The sequence below is a fragment of the Notolepis coatsorum genome (assembly GCF_963971535.1).
Source record: "Notolepis coatsorum genome assembly, chromosome: 18".
In the NCBI taxonomy this organism is placed as follows: Eukaryota; Metazoa; Chordata; class Actinopteri; order Aulopiformes; family Paralepididae; genus Notolepis; species Notolepis coatsorum.
The window spans coordinates 37,138,716-37,152,347 of record NC_140182.1 but is presented as its reverse complement, the minus strand read 5'-3'; the positions used below and the strand labels follow the sequence as shown (position 1 = coordinate 37,152,347).

Sequence of the window (13,632 nt, the reverse complement as noted above, 5' to 3'; positions counted from 1 at the left end):
TTGTGTTTTTATGTTTACGTGTGATGTATTGTGTATTGTGTACATGCACTTTTATTATGTTCTTGTGTGATGTACCGCACATTTTATTGCTGTCTGATGTTTTCGGGTGTTATTGCTGTCATCTTGGCCAGGTCTCCCTTGCAAAAGAGATATTGTATCTCAATGGGACTTCCTGGTTAAATAAAGGTTAAATAAAAAAAATAAAAAAGGGAGGGGCTGAGCCCGATACTACCCCCCACATTCAATTTTAAAAGCTACGACAGCCTGTGACAACTCCACTTGCGAGTCGCGCTGTTTCTATGTAAACTCTGTGAGCAACGGGTCGAATAAATGCGTCCAACGTGCTTTACATCCTCACCATTGCATTCCTGTATGCCCACGTCGCGGTAAAAACCTTAACTAATGTTAGCTGCCAACTAAGCTAAATAGCTCACAGACACAGGAGAAATTAGTTTCATGGAATTTCAATAGTGAGGAAAGGGGGGGGGGCGGGGGCTGAGCCTGTCTCTCTCTCCCTTTCTCTCTGTACGTTCAATGAAGTAGCCAAATGTTACACTATAAAAACTAACTGGATAGTTGATCAATTATATAATAAATATTGTGAAATCATTAAGTCTGCTATAAGCTATTCTCCCTCTCGTGTGTGTGTGTGTGTGTGTGTGTATACATTTACTATAGGCTACTCTTTCACATGGATTAGGCCAATTCGCTTTAACAAGCCTGATTCTTGAGCCTATTTTATTCAAAAGGAAGATATTGCTTTAAATATGTATATAGCATATATATAAAAAATACATTTTAATCGTATCTCCTGTGGTGGCACAAGCACTACCATAGCATGGAGTTGAGAGATAACACACAATACATATAATATCCCTGTTTTTCAGCATTTAGCTACAGGCATGGATACATTGCATGTAATGATAAATAATGTCCTAGTAACGGGCGGGTGTTATAAGTAGGGATGTCCGATATTATCGTCCCACAAATGTGATATCAGAAAATATCGGTATCTGTTATATAAAAAAAAAAAAAAAAACGGTTTACATTTATTTAACATTTATTTACCCAGGCAAGCAAGTAAGAACAAATTATTATTTTATTTATTGTCAAAGTATGCATAATGTTGTGTTAATTACACGACAAGAGATATGTAATGTTAATTACCTGAAATTATTCAGTTTTTGGACAAGAAAGAAAGAGGTGACAGCCCACTGTTAGGTGGCACCTCAAAGGAATCTACCTCTAGTATCATGTAGGAGAGCGATGGATGTCGGAAGTAGAGCTGTCCCCGAAGCCTGTTTTTGGGATTCAAACATTCGCCAGGGTTTTTCGAACGGACGTTAGAACCATAGTTTTTTAATCATGCAAACAATTTATGCACATTTACGCATATAACGTAGCGCATATGCGCATATTGATGCGGTTATTAAGAGTAGTAGTACCTACTTACTGGTCAGGGCAGGCTTCAATAACGTTTAGATGGTAATCCATTTTGTGAATACATTTGTTGAAACATCTTTGTTGGCCGACGGCTCCTGCTATATTAACGTTTAGCCAGCTAAAAGTTCATAACTTAATTAACGTGCATAACATACCTGTGTGTGTAACGTTAAGTAACTTGTGTTCCGCTGGGAAAGTCCAGCCTCACTGCATACACTTGGTTTAATCCAAACGTCCATTCGGAAACGTTGTATTATGAAATAAAATCGGTGAGTGCGAGTCACTCAACTCGCTCTTTTTTGCACGATTGATTCATTTCCTGATAATGTATGACGGTGACCCCTCCTTATCTCGACTAGACTGTGTTGTTGTGTCTGTGTTCGTGCGTGACTTTCAAATTATAGTTTTTTATGGATCTTTTTTCCCCTCCTTTTTTCCATTTTTTTCTCACATCCCAATGTTAGTCGTTATGCCAATTCCCAAACCCCTTCCTGGTCGTCGCGCACTTACCCCCTACAGTCGGTCTGGGAGAGTGGAGGCTATCACATGCTTCCTCCGACACATGTGCAGCCAATGAACCGCTTCTTTTCACCTGGCAGCGCGGACTCTCACACTACCTCCCCCAGATCCTTTCCTCGCTGTGCAGGCGCACAGACCGAACTGTAGGAGTCGCTGTTTACAACGACCAGGACCCACCCTCACCGGCTTCCCACCCACTGACACTGCCAATTGTGTGAGCACGGACGACCGGCCAAGCCGGAGGCACCGCTGGCAGTTGGATTCGATCCCACTGTCTCTGCGGTGGTAGACAGACACTTAGTCCGTTGTGCTACCCGGCCGCCCTGACTTTCGAATTATTGTAAACACAACATAGTACTGTGATATTCTGATATATACCATTCTGATATATATTTTTTGTGTAAAATAAATAAAATAGAAAAATTTCAATAAATAAAAGCGGAAGTTCTAACCCATTAATTTAGATTCGAATGCCAACATAACGAACGAAGGTCCGAATGTTCTGGCTCAGCCCTAGTAGAAGGAGAGCTTGTAGCGGTTGCTCTTATATCTACTTGCTCTGAACCGTCTCCCTGAGGGAAGAACTTCATATTCGGGATAAAGAATACGAGAAGGGTCCTGTAAGATTCTCTGTGCCTGGCTGACCACTACTTTCTTGAAGATAGATTGGAGTGACGGATACTTGGTGTTTCATCGCTGCTTTCACTAGCCTTTCAAGCTTCGCCTTACACTGTACTGTGAGTGTACCAAACCACGCTGCCATCCCATATCTCATCAAGCTTTCTAGGACAGCTTTATAAAATGTAGTCTATATCACAGTTGCCAATTACCACAGGGTCATGACTCATGTACTCTCACTTCTCTGGGGTCATAGATCATCTCTTTTGTTTTGGTGGTATTGAGAATGAGATGATGTCTCTCACACCAGACCTGAAAGGAGTCGACCTCTTTAAAGTAAGTAGAGGGGTAGTCGCCAGCCTTCAATAGGCTTAGAATAAGTGTGTCGTCTGAACATTTCAGGACATGATTGTTAAGACTGACTGCTGCAGCTACACTCTGGTGTACAGTGTAAATAGGAGAGGGGAGCTCACCGCACCTTGAGGCACCCCGGTGCTGCAGAATTTGACCTTGGAGAGTGTGTCATTCACCTAGACTTGTTGTGTCCTGTTGGTAAGAAGAGAATAGAACCATTTGATTATTGAGGGGTTTATCCCCATACCCATAAGCTTCTGGACAAGCAGGTATGGGCGAACTGTTATTTAAGTTGTAAAATCTAATTCTAATCTAATAGATCTAATTATCAATGATCCAATAGGATCGATGCAACGTAAAAAGATCGGTTCATATTGATACTCTTATTTAGAAAATCCCGTGGCAAGTCTCATTTACGCACAAACAGCTCCGGCAGCTGGATTCGTGCGAGAGGTGAGCCAGTCTCTCTCTCGCTCTACGTTCAATGATTTTAAGTAGCAAAATGTTACACTTTAAAATCTAACTGGATAGTTGTTGATAAACATTTAACTTCATTAGCTGAAATATTCTAAATAATTCAGTCTGCCATAAGCCATTATCCTTTTCTGTGTGTGTGTGCGTTCGTGTCCCAGACCAGATGAGGTCAGAGGAGTTTGATAGTATTTACTGAGGATGGCCAGATAATGTTCATATTTAAAACATAATGCATAATAAATGTATACATTGGGATGCCCCAATCGATCGGCATCGGCCGATATTCAGTATAAATATGAGATTGGTGAATAATAATGCTTTATTTTCGACGATCGCGAAAACGATCGATGACACGCGCGAAAAACATGATCCAATTATCAGCGGAGTTCTTCTCACTCGCCGTCTTCTCTTGCACACAGCTGCTGCTGCAGTGCAGGCCTTGCCCCTCACAGACCCGTCATGTCAACAAATGCTCCGGCAACAGTCAAGTTAGGAGCACATGCGCTCCTTGGGAAAAAGGTTAGTGTAATGTATTGGATATTACATATAGCCTATAGATGTAATGAGTGTCAGCACCATCTACTGGCCACTATTATCATGCCCTGTATTACGTGCAGTCGAGACCCATTAAACCAGCTATACAGCACGTATCGGTCTCCGGAGTATTCTTATAGATCATAAGAACCCTAATATGTTACAGTGGCGACGAGGACGGTGAATTCTAAGAAGAATATACCTGGGAGGAGACACAACATGCAAACTAGCAACTAAGTTAGTTAATTCCGTGGACTTTGTAACTCTGAAGAAGAGGAGGCTAACGGAGTAAGCTAAAGCTAGCTGACGGAGCTAACAAGCTAACAAGATGGCTATGTTTAGGATCGGTAACTTATCGGAATATAAGGAGGGACAAGAGGATTTCGAATCTTACTTGGAAAGACTGGACATGTGGATGTTGGCAAATGAAGTGGATGAGGGAAAGAAGGTCAGTGTGTTCCTAACAGCCATTGGAGCAGAAGCATACAGACTTTTGAAAAATCTACTCAGTCCTGACAAGCCAAGTGCAAAGACGTACAAGGAGCTATGTGATACGCTCAGTGAGCATTACAAGCCAAAGCCAATCGTGATTATGGAAAGATTCCGTTTTCAAAAGAGAAATCAGCAGGATGGTGAGTCAATTGAGGAGTATGTAGTAGCATTAAAAGCAACTGTCAACTCACTGTGATTTTGGTGCACATTTGAACGATGCACTTCGCAACCGTTTTGTGAGTGGATTAAAAGCCGAAGACGTGCAAAGGAGACTGTTATCGCGGCAAGCGCTGACGTTCAAGGATGCATGCGAGACTGCATTAGCAATGGAGATGGCATCACTCAATGCACAAGAATTTTCAAGCAAGCTGAAGGAGACGGGGAATGTAAACAGTGTGAGGGAAAATGAAAAAAAGGCAGTGGAAAAATAAATCTGAGCCACACCGTACACAAAAGAGCTGGCAACCAAAACAAGATGGTGACCAGAAGGAGTTTAAGCCTTGCTACAGATGTGGGGGTAAGCAGCATTCACACAAGGCATGTAAATTCAAGGATGAAAAGTGCCACAATTGTTCGAAAGTGGGACATATTGCACGGATGTGTAGGAACAGGAAGACGCATTATGTACAACAGGAGGCTGGGGAAAGCGATACAGATGAAGAGCTTTCTGTGTACACTGCTGCTAACAAAACACATGGCATTCACATCCCTGTTACAGTTGAAGGCAGGGTGGTGGATATGTTACTGGACACAGGAGCTCAAGCAACTCTAGTGTCAGAGACTGTTTACAGAAAGTCGTTAGCTCATCTAACCCTGAGGAAATGCAACACAAAACTGTTCACTTTTACGGGAGAGAGAATCCCCACGCTGGGAGAAGTGACAGTGAATGTAGAATATGAGCAGCAGACAGACAAGTTGCCCCTGGTGATTGTGAAGGGAGACAGACCAGCGCTGCTAGGTTGTGACTGGCTGAAGATACTCAGGCTGAACTGGAGAGAAATATTCACGGTGAGAGCCAGCAGTGACAGTGATGGAGACATGGAGGCTGTGTTACAGAAACACAAGGCTGTGTTTGAGGAAGGCCCCAGCACAATCCGTGAGTTCAAAGCCTCTATCAGAGTAAAGCCAGGAGCCCAGCCCATCATCAGGAAGGCTAGACCGATGCCATATGCCCTCAAAGAACCAGTTGAGAAGGAGCTGGATCGACTGGAAGGACTAGGCATCATATCCAAGGTTGACAGAAGTGAGTGGGCGTCGCCCATAGTCATAGTCCCAAAGCCGGATAAGTCAATCAGGATCTGTGGTGACTACAAGGTAACCATAAACCAGAGTGTGGAGGAAGAAACATACCCACTACCGAACACAGAGGATCTGTTCGCAACATTGGCTGGAGGAAAGTTGTTCACCAAATTGGACTTGTCACATGCATATCAGCAGTTAGAACTGGATAAAGACTGAAAAATATCTCACGGTGAACACACACCGGGGACTGTATGTGTATCACCGTCTCTCATATGGAGTCTCCAGCGCGCCATCCATCTTCCAGGGAGTGATGGATCAAATCCTGCAAGGGCTAGACCACGTGACATGTTTTCTGGATGACATTCTCATCACAGCGGAGTCTAAAGAGGACCACTTGAAAATGCTGGACGAGGGCCTGAGTCGTCTGGGGAGATATGGCGTCAGAGTGAAACGTGCCAAGTGCAAATTCATGGAGAGCAGAGTGGAGTATTTAGGGCACATGGTGGACAGCGAAGGACTCCACCCCACCAAAGAGAAAGTGGAAGCGATAATGAATGCTCCAAGCCCCACAAATGAATCGGAACTCCGTTCATTCATTGGATTATTGAACTACTATGGGAGGTTCATAAAGAACCTGTCTTCTCTGTTACAACCACTGTATGCGCTACTGAAGAAGGACAGACCTTGGAAGTGGACAGCGGAATGTGACCAAGTGTTCAAAAAGGCGACAAACCAGCTGTTAGAGAGCACAGCGGTTGTACATTATGACACCAAGAAGGCAATGAGGCTAGCATGCGATGCATCACCCTACGGGGTAGGTGCGGTGATATCGCACATCATGGAAAATGGAGAAGAAAAGCCCATTGCATTTGCGTCACGCACCCTGACGGATGCACAGCGTAATTATGCGCAAATTGAGAAACAGGCTCTAGCCATCATTTTCGGAGTGAAGAAATTTCATAAATACCTCTATGGAAAGTTCACCCTGATCACGGATCACAAGACGCTCTTGGTGATCCTGGGCCCAAACATTCCTACCCTGGCTGCTCTGAGAATGCAGCGGTGGGCACCGATACTCATGGCGTATAATTATGACATTGAATATCGCAGATCTGCCGATCATGCCAACGCTGATGCGTTATCCAGGCTGCCGAGACGTGACAAGGACAAAACGGCTGAAGATAAAAACATCTTCTACTTCTCAGCAGTAGATGACCTCCCTGTGCATGCAAGCGACATAGCACGGAGCACTCGCAAAGATCCAGTGCTGAGCAAAGTCAGAGAGATCACTTTAAATGGTTGGCCAGACCACATTGAGGATGAGGCTCTCAGACCGTTCTTCATTAGGAGGACAGAGCTATCTGAAGAGCAAGGATGTGTTCTGTGGGGCAGGAGAGTTATTGTTCCTGCAGCGCACAGAGCCAAACTACCGAGTGATCTACACACTGGACACCCGGGGATCTGCCGTATGAAAGCATTCGCAAGATCGTATGTGTGGTGGCCCCACATGGATAATGACATTGAGAAAACAGTACAGCACTGTGGAGCGTGTCAGTCAGAGAGAACACTGCCCGCCGCAGCCCCGCTGCACTGTTGGCAGTGGCCAGCCCGTGTATGGCAGAGGATACACATAGACTTCTGTGAGAAAGACAAACAGTACTTCCTGGTACTCGTTGACAGTCACTCAAAATGGCTCGAAGTTGTTCCCATGACAACCACTACAGCAGTGAAGACCATTGACGTGCTCCGAAACATATTTGCTTCTCAGGGCCTACCAGAAGAAGTGGTTTCAGATAATGGACCACAATTTACATCCTGTGAGTTCAAGCAGTTTCTGAGGAGCAACGGTATCAAACAGACACTGGTGCCAGCATACCACCCCGCCTCGAACGGGGCAGCGGAGAGTAGGGCTGGGCGATATGACGATATTATATAAATATCGGGTACAGTTCATTAACGATACACTTTTTAAACGTATCGTGGATATCGTGATGTTTTGCCCAAGAGGCTTGTGTCGCGTCAATCTGGTCCACACGTTGACACTTTTGAACAGCGCCGCCCCACACACACACTACTGCATCAAAAGTTACTACTTATGATAACAAAGGCATTCGTTTTGTGGCATTAACGTTATATAGTTACACTTTCAATATCAGCGTATTTACATAGCAACGACCGAGGTCGACCTAGATATAGCAAGCATTAGTCGTTCATATCTCAGCCCGTGCTGACAGGGCTGTACGCTAAGCTTTTTCACTAGGGGCACACTTGCCCCTAAATGAGAAATTTAGGGTCAAAGAATATTTTTTAGGGGCAAATTTTTAAATAACTATTTTACCATTATAGTAGGGCTGGGCGATATGGCCTCTAAATGATATTGCGATATTTTTTGGCCATATCACGATACACAATATATATCGCAATATTTTGACATTTCCTAAAGCACTTAAAATGCTTGATTTAACCCTTTGATGCATACAGTCACGCCAATATGATGATTATAATAAGTCCCTGCAACATATGTTTGCATTATTAAACCATGAAGATGCTTTAAAAAATAATTTAATGAAAATGTACTAAGAGTAGTCTACTGACACACTAATAAAAAAAATTATTTACATCTAAGACTATTTATATAAAAACTCTTGGGTGCCCTTTTTTTGCACAGTACTGTGTTTTCTATCCACTTTAGCCAAACACACACACACACACACACATATATATATATATATATATACTACTGTGAGAAAATAATAATTACACACAAAGGGATAATGGCTTATAGCAGACTTAATGATTTTAGAATATTTCAGATAATGAAATTAAATGTTTATCATCAACTATCCAGTTAGTATTTATACTGTCTGTAACGTTTGGCTACTTTAAATCATTGAATGTAGAGAGAGAGCGAGAGAGAGAGAGGGGGCGAGAACGCACAAGAGAGCCAGCCCCCCCCCCCCCCCGGGTTTTGTTCTAGGTTCGCGTTTTGATCGTCTAAGCTGCCGTAGGTGATGACGTCACACTCGAATGTAAACAGGAAGAGTCTAACACGGAGATGGAAAGTGGATGATATACAGAAACGAATAACTAATAAATATGAAGTTATGTTTAAACTTCTGTTGTCAAGCGTTGTCACTTGTCAATATAACCCACCCCCTTTCCTCACTTTTCCGCCGTCCCTGCTTCACTCGGGACCACCAGCTAACGTTAGCCCATTGCTCGTGTCAATTAAATTGCATGTTATTAAATGTCCGCGCTGGTCTGTCTAATGAAATTACAACCGCAACATTATGTCGCCTGTACAGCCCTGGTTGTAGGCTAATGTTAGTGTAGTGAAATGCGAATGAAGGGGTGAAATCACTATTCGCAAGCTTGCGAGTAGATATAATTTTTCATTCGCACCGGCCAAATTAGGGGGCAATTTGCGACGATCTCGTCGCAGCGTACAGGCCTGGCTGACTCAGTTGTGCCCATTCTGCGGTCTGTTAATAAAGTTTTCAATCAGACAGATGTATGGAAAGGCTTTTATTATAACATCCGTTGCAGTAAAATCATTATGCCTCCAGTCGTTTAGTCCTTCTGCGGAGCTAAAAGCTAAACGTCGGCCGCGGCGAGCTACCGCTGCCATTGTTATCGTCATTGAGCTCTCCAATGGCGGAAGTAAAAAATGAATACGCGCTTGCCGATTGGTGCTAAGAACAGCAGGGCGGGTGCAAGCGATGTGACGTAATTGGCAGACGCGACTGTCAATCAAAATGATTCTGTTTGCCGACTGAATGAATGAGAACGTTATTAACAGATTGCAGCATGGGTACAATACAGTACAGCTCAATACAACAGTCAACAGCGGACTGGAGGATGCAGACCAGAGAAAGACTTTCGTCTTGTTTACATCAGGGTCCCCCATTTTCAATTCATCATATTTCATATCTAAATCATATAATATCTCATTGCTAAATATATGCAATATATAATCTAATAATCCAATAATCTAAATCCAATATATAATATAAAAATGCTAAATGCATGGGTATTTTATTTTGTCTTTAATGTTAGCTTGCAAACTCAAATACTGTCTTGGTAAGCCTCATAATGAATTTTGGGAAAAAAAAGAAAAACATCGTGATGCGTATCGTGTATCGCCGAAAGGTCAGAAAATATTGTGATATCATATTTAGGCCATATCGCCCAGCCCTAGCGGAGAGGTCCGTACGAACCGTTAAAGCAGCACTCATGAAACAGGTTATTGGAGAAGAGGTTCTGCAGACCAAACTGTCACTACAACACAGACTGGCAAACTTCCTGTTGATGTACAGGAGCACACCGCACTCGGTGACAGGAGTCACACCAGCGGAGCTGTTCTTAAAACGTCAACTGAGAACCAGATTCAGTCTACTCAAACCAAGCCTGGCGAGAACAGTTGAAGAGAAACAACTAAAGCAAAAGACCTACCATGACAAAACAACAACAAAGCTGAGAGACCTACAGCCAGGTGACCAAGTGCGTGTAAAAAACGTCCGTGAGGGAAAGGAAAAGTGGTTAAGAGCAACAGTGGTAAAGCGCCTCGGACCAGTCAGGTACCCGATCGACGATGGAGGGAGACAGCGCTCAGTCCATATTGACCACTTACTGTTCTCCAGAGAAGAAACACCATACCAACACACCAGTGAAAATGTGACACAGACTCTGGATTGCACAGAGCCGTCTGTCAGACCAACCACTAAAGAGACTCATATCACCAGGGAGTCCACACCAGGACCAGCTCACACTCCGAGGAGGCCTGCAAATGACAGCCCTGAACCGCCACCACCACCGCAGCTGCAGCAAAGCCCAACACAGCATAAACCATTGCAGAGTACAGCTCAACCCAGAGACACTCTGCCGACACCTGTTAAAGCAAGCAGTCCTACCCTGAGCCGGTACCCGCAAAGAGAGCACAGGACACCAGCAAGGTTCAAGAATGATTAGATGAGACTCAAGCGGGTTAAAGAGAAACGAATGTTCTTTGGTATTAGTGATGCAGTGCATGTGAGCGGATCGGAGCGTGAGCGGCGCGGGGCGCGGAGCGGCCGGTTTTGACGTGAGCGAGGAGTGGGTTTTAAAATGAGTCGGCGCGACGTCCGGAGCGAGAGTTCTCCTCCGCTCCAATCCACTCCAGGCCGCTCACAGTGGTTTAACACTGATGTAATATATACATGCAGTACAATGCCAAAGCAACAGATGGCGATGTACAAACATGAAGGCCATTTTCAACCAATGAGAAGGGTGAACCTGTGATAGGCTGTTCGTTCAGGCTTTGTCACTGTAGAGACGCCCACACTCACTCCAGTTAGAAAAAGTATATCGACGCCATTGTTGTTGACGTTAGCTTACATGCTAACGTTAATGGCAGCGACCATAGCATTGTGGCTCGGCTAGCCTATCATCGCTTAATAGAGATAGTGAATGGATAAACAACGTTATTTAACATTGCAGAATGGCTACAATTACAATGCGGCTCAATACAAACAATTGTTAAGGGGCCCAGGGAGTGTAGACTGTTGTAGTTTGAGCTCATTTACACCATGCTCCAAAAAAAGAAGAAAAAAAACTGCCGAGCGATCTGGCGCGGGGAGCGGGGAGCGCTCGATTCAAGGTGAGCGGGGAGCGAGCGGAGAGCGACTTGGGGGCGGGGTCAACATGAGTGATTAGCGGAGCGGACCAAGCTTTAAAGAGCGAAGAGCGGATTTCTCGGCCGCGCCGATCCGCTCACGTGGTCTGTAGTGATGTTATGTTCTGGGAATGTTTTAATAGAACAAAAGGCACTTTAAAGATACGGGTGTTGTTATAACGTATTAAGTTATGCCAGTAATTGTTGAAGTGATTTTGGTTATGGGGATAACAAAGGAAAAGAAAAACGAAACAGTACGAATTTGTATTTACAGGGAAGGAGTGTAATGTATTGGATATTACATATAGCCTATAGATAGAGTGTCACCACCATCTACTGGCCACTATTATCATGCCCTGTATTAAGTGCAGTCGAGACCCATTAAACCAGCTATACAGCACGTATCTGTCTCCGGAGTATTCTTATAGATCATAAGAACCCTAATATGTTACAGTTAGCGTAGCCGTAGAGCCCTGTATTGTGAACTAGGCTGTACACTTAAATAAATCCTATACCCAGTTGGGTAGAAATAATGAAAACAGTAGTCTTCATCTGTATTTTAGTATGTGCTACTGCTAGTGTAACGGAGTGCCGTGTGTCTATCCTACAGTCACGATAGACAGTGTTGTGAAGTGACTGGACGGCAGCGGTACTGCAAGTAAACTCACTCCCCAGAGGCGTCCAGACCGCCTAAATATTAAAGGCAACCAACTTGTGTCTAACCACGCCCAACTTGCGTCTAGCCACGCCCCCGCGGCGACGCGGCAGCAGCAGAGCGGAGCGGCAGAGCGGAGCTCAGCCGCGGAGCTCCGTCGCGGCAGCATTATATGCCAGTAACCGCCCATTATTCAGTATCCAGAACTAGCTCAATTGGCAAGGCTGCATGGCTGTGGATCCTACGGCTCGTTGCTGGCTAGTTCGATTCCCTTCAATTTATTTTTTTTTATTTTTTTTAACGTGCATTCGCATTCTTTCGCCGTTAAGTTTAGGCATAACTTTAAGCATTGTTTCGGAGTTGGTTAAGGTTAGGCATTGTTTCGGAGTTGCTTAAGGTTAGAAGGGTTAAGTTTAGGCGCTGTTAAGGAGCTGGTTAAGGTTAGAGTTTGACTTAGAGAATGGCAATATTTTTTAACGTGCATTCATTTCGCCGGTTAAGTTTAGGCATTGTTTCGGAGTTGGTTAAGGTTAGGCATTGTTTCGGAGTTGCTTAAGGTTAGAAGGGTTAAGTTTAGGCGCTGTTAAGGAGCTGGTTAAGGTTAGAGTTTGACTTAGAGAATGGCAATAGACAGCCTATTTCCGCGCTGCAGCGCGAGGCAATAGACAGCCTATTTCCGCGCTGCCGCTCTCTCGCGCTGCCGTGGTCACATGGGCGTATTGGCCAATCAGAGAAACGCTAAACACAAGTTGGTTGCCTAAAATATTCACGCGTCCAGACCCATTACTTATAAGTGAATTCACCTTTTGGTATAGTGGTCTGTGATGCCGCCCGCGGCGCGGGAGACCGGGGTTCAACTCCCACTCGGGGCATGTCCGAACCGATCTGTTACACTTATATACAGATGAAAAGAAACATGATCATGAGACATAAAATAATTGTTGTAGGAACGGTTTGGGAGAGGGGTAGGGAAGGGTTTTAGGTTGCGAGTTCCAAAAAAATTGAACGTATGTTATTTCAAGTTTCTTTAATAGGATGTGAACATTTTAAAGGTCAATATATCAAAACCTAGCACTTTACAATGAACAAGCTCAAAAATTTAAATGTCAAATGATATTAGTTTCCTTTTTTAAGATCACCTCGCGGACATGTAAAGCCTACTGTGGACATCTACAGACGATTATGCACTCGAGACGAAAGATATTTCATTTGGAAGAGAATGAGAGCTAACACTAGCCCCAGATACTGCGGTACCAGCTAAGAAAATACTAGCTCCAGCTACAGATGGAAAACTACCGAAATATACCAGATAACAGTAACAAAAATAACTATTGGCATGAACGTGGAGCAAGACCGAAAACAAATAGCATCCTCAACAAAACAGGATCAGTCGAAACGAGAGAGAGAGAGTGCCAATGACTGGCTATGCTAACTATGCTAACTAACATCAACCCCCACGAGCAAGAAGCAGCTGTGGACGCTGCTAAGAACACAGTAAGAGCGGATAACTCCCCTCAAACACTGAAGACATACAGCTAGAAACACATTTCAGTCACTACCTGACGAGCCTACATCACCAGGAGGACGGGGCTCAGATGTCAGTCCCACGCCGAGGACATGATGAGCAGGACAGAGGACAGCAGCAGCAGCA

General features: G+C 44.2%; 1 protein-coding gene across 1 annotated transcript in view; it reads right to left on the bottom strand.

Moving 5' to 3' along the window:
* LOC311245157 (uncharacterized protein) overlaps positions 1–13,632 on the bottom strand; it is a 48,516-nt gene extending 34,884 nt beyond the window's left edge. The window contains exons 1-2 of the mRNA XM_084334957.1: positions 13,541–13,632; positions 3,059–3,126 (exon numbers count right to left, since the gene is read on the bottom strand). The gene's annotated coding sequence lies outside the window, so the exon portion shown is untranslated. The remainder of the gene's footprint in view (positions 1–3,058; positions 3,127–13,540) is intronic.